Source organism: Salvelinus namaycush, unplaced genomic scaffold (genome assembly GCF_016432855.1).
Source record: "Salvelinus namaycush isolate Seneca unplaced genomic scaffold, SaNama_1.0 Scaffold999, whole genome shotgun sequence".
In the NCBI taxonomy this organism is placed as follows: Eukaryota; Metazoa; Chordata; class Actinopteri; order Salmoniformes; family Salmonidae; genus Salvelinus; species Salvelinus namaycush.
In genome coordinates this window covers 52,897-56,950 of record NW_024061751.1, presented here as the reverse complement: position 1 = coordinate 56,950, position 4,054 = coordinate 52,897, and positions in this window count along the sequence as shown.

Here is a 4,054-nt window from a genome sequence, read left to right as displayed (position 1 = left end):
CTCCTTTACCACTAACCTCTGGTTATCTACCTCCTCCTCCTTTACCACTAACCTCTGGTTATCTACCTCCTCCTTTACCACTGACCTCTGGTTATCTACCTCCTCCTTTACCACTAACCTCTGGTTATCTACCTCCTCCTTTACCACTGACCTCTGGTTATCTACCTCCTCCTTTACCACTGACCTCTGGTTATCTACCTCCTCCTTTACCACTAACCTCTGGTTATCTACCTCCTCCTTTACCACTAACCTCTGGTTATCTACCTCCTCCTTTACCACTGACCCCTGGTTATCTACCTCCTCCTTTACCACTGACCTCTGGTTATCTACCTCCTCCTTTACCACTAACCTCTGGTTATCTACCTCCTCCTTTACCACTGACCTCTGGTTATCTACCTCCTCCTTTACCACTAACCTCTGGTTATCTACCTCCTCCTTTACCACTAACCTCTGGTTATCTACCTCCTCCTCTACCTCCTCCTCTACCATCCTCCTCTATCTCCTCCTTTACCACTGACAAGAGATGCGCAACTCATCTATCTATCTCTTCCTCTCTCTCTCTCTCTCTCTTTTACTCCATTGCTCTCTATATGGGCCTCTCTCTATCCCTCTCTCTCTCTGTGTAGTAGGCCCATCTCTCTCTCCCTCCCTCTCTCTCTGTAGTAGGCCCATCTCTCTCTCCCTCCCTCTCTCTCTGTAGTAGGCCCATCTCTCTCTTCCTCCCTCTCTCTCTGTAAGTAGGCCCATCTCTCTCTCCCTCCCTCTCTCTGCCACTGCCTCTCTCTTTCTCTCTCCTGTCTCAGGCCCATCTCTCTCTTACCCTCTCTCTCTCTTTCTCTCTGTAGTAGACCTATCTCTCTCTCCCTCTCTCTGCCTCTCGCTTTCTCGCTCCTGTCTCAGGTCTATCTCTCTCTAAACCCCCTCTCTTTCTCTCTCTAACTGCCTCTCCCTCTCCCTCTCTCTCTCTCTGTCTCTCTCTCTGTGTAGTAGGCCCATCTCTCTCTCCCTTTCTCTGCCTCTCTCTCTCTCCCTCTCTCTCTCTCTGTGTAGTAGGCCCATCTCTCCCTCCCTCTCTCTGCCGCTCTCTCTCTCTCCCTCTCTCTCTCTGTGTGTAGTAGGCCCATCTCTCCCTCCCTCTCTCTGCCTCTCTCGTTCTCTCTCCTGTCTCAGGTCTATCTCTCTCTAACCCCCTTCCCGAACCTCTCTCTCTCTCTCACCATCTGACCGGTTAGGTAACTGGTAGAGAACTGCAGCAGTAGATGACCTATATGGGCCAACATCATAACAGTGTCAGAGATCAGAGAGAGCAGGCCAACAGAGCTGCATGGCTCAATTTCTACATAAACACATAAATGAATTCAAAAACAAATCAAGACTGAAAGTGATGAAATCAGAACACAACAACCTAAGAACACAGCTGGTCTGTTTTTGTCATGTTTCTGATAGGACAGTTTGACCGTTTTCCCGGTGATTTTCATGTTTCTGATAGGACAGTTTGACCGTTTTCCCGGTGATTTTCATGTTTCTGATAGGACAGTTTGACCATTTTCCCGGTGATTTTCATGTTTCTGATAGGACAGTTTGACCGTTTTCCCGGGCCATGCTTTTTATAAACATGACCATAAGAGAGAAACAAAGCATAGTACTTGACCCAGCAACAGTGAAAAGAGCAGTATGTTAATGTCCAGTCATACATGGTTTCAATATGTCAGACGAACTGTTTATGGAAATGATCAACGTTGTGACGGGTAGAGAGTTGACTATTTATATTGAGAGATTCCATTTTTAGCACTTCTAACAGGAAATCGAAGGGGAAGAGGAGTCTTGTCATGAATATTCTGCTTTGAAATAACTGTCCTGTCACGTGTCTGTTGGCTTGTCTGTTGGCTTTTCTTTGAGACTGATATTGGAGCCAAACAGAAAACCTAGAAAAGGCCAATGTGTGTTGGATAAGTATGAGTCTGCTACTTTTTGTGAAATCGAAATTATTTGCACCCTTGATAGAAATGAGCAGAAAATACTGAGCTATATTGTATGCAACAAAAACAAAGAGTAGGAAATTATATAATTTTATAGTAATACAATGGCTCAGAGAAAGAGATTTAGTTAAGTAATCCAAAAATCCAAATCTAAAATCCAAAATTATTGGCACCTTGTTTTAAATACTTTGTGCACCCTCCCCCTGCGAGGATAAAAGCACCTTTCCTGTCATGTTTTTTATCAATTGAAGAATCTGAGACCATTCCTCCATACAGATTCTTTCCAGATCTTTAATATCCTTCAGTCTGCCCTCTTAAATTCAAAGGTTTTCAATGGGGTTCAAGTCCAGAGACTGTAATGGACTTTGCAAAATGTAAATTTTGTGGTCGATTAACCATTTCTTTGTGGATTTTGACGTGTTCTTGGGGTTAATGTCTTGCTGGAAGATCCACTGGTGGCCAAGTTTCAGCCTCCTGGCAGAGGAAACCAGGTTGTTTTGGCTAAAATGTCCTGTTACTTGGTAGAGTTCATGATGCTGTTGACCTTGTCAAGAGCTCCAGGACCTGTGGAAGCAAAACAGTCCCGTAACATCAAAGATCCACCACTATGTGTAACAGTAGAGATGACCCATAACATCAAAGATCCACCACTATGTGTAACAGTAGAGATGACCCATAACATCAAAGATCCACCACTATGTGTAACAGTAGAGATGACCCATAACATCAAAGATCCACCACTATGTGTAACAGTAGAGATGAACCGTAACATCAAAGATCCACCACTATGTGTAACAGTAGAGATGACCCATAACATCAAAGATCCACCACTATGTGTAACAGTAGAGATGAGCCGTAACATCAAAGATCCACCACTATGTGTAACAGTAGAGATGACCCATAACATCAAAGATCCACCACTATGTGTAACAGTAGAGATGACCCATAACATCAAAGATCCACCACTATGTGTAACAGTAGAGATGACCCATAACATCAAAGATCCACCACTATGTGTAACAGTAGAGATGACCCATAACATCAAAGATCCACCACTATGTGTAACAGTAGAGATGACCCATAACATCAAAGATCCACCACTATGTGTAACAGTAGAGATGACCCATAACATCAAAGATCCACCACTATGTGTAACAGTAGAGATGACCCATAACATCAAAGATCCACCACTATGTGTAACAGTAGAGATGACCCATAACATCAAAGATCCACCACTATGTGTAACAGTAGAGATGACCCGTAACATCAAAGATCCACCACTATGTGTAACAGTAGAGATGACCCGTAACATCAAAGATCCACCACTATGTGTAACAGTAGAGATGACCCGTAACATCAAAGATCCACCACTATGTGTAACAGTAGAGATGACCCATAACATCAAAGATCCACCACTATGTGTAACAGTAGAGATGACCCATAACATCAAAGATCCACCACTATGTGTAACAGTAGAGATGACCCATAACATCAAAGATCCACCACTATGTGTAACAGTAGAGATGACCCATAACATCAAAGATCCACCACTATGTGTAACAGTAGAGATGGCCCATAACATCAAAGATCCACCACTATGTGTAACAGTAGAGATGACCCATAACATCAAAGATCCACCACTATGTGTAACAGTAGAGATGACCCATAACATCAAAGATCCACCACTATGTGTAACAGTAGAGATGACCCATAACATCAAAGATCCACCACTATGTGTAACAGTAGAGATGACCGGTAACATCAAAGATCCCGTGTAACAGTAGAGATGACCCATAACATCAAAGATCCACCACTATGTGTAACAGTAGAGATGACCCATAACATCAAAGATCCACCACTATGTGTAACAGTAGAGATGACCCATAACATCAAAGATCCACCACATGTAACAGTAGAGATGAGGTTATTTTCTGCTCATGCATTCTTCTTTTAAAGGCCAAACCCACCGCTGGTGCACATGGCCAAAGACCTGTATTTTTGTCTGATCTGACCACAGCAACGGTTCCAATCCAATGCCGTGAAACAAACTCCAGTTTACATGTGCTTGGGAACAA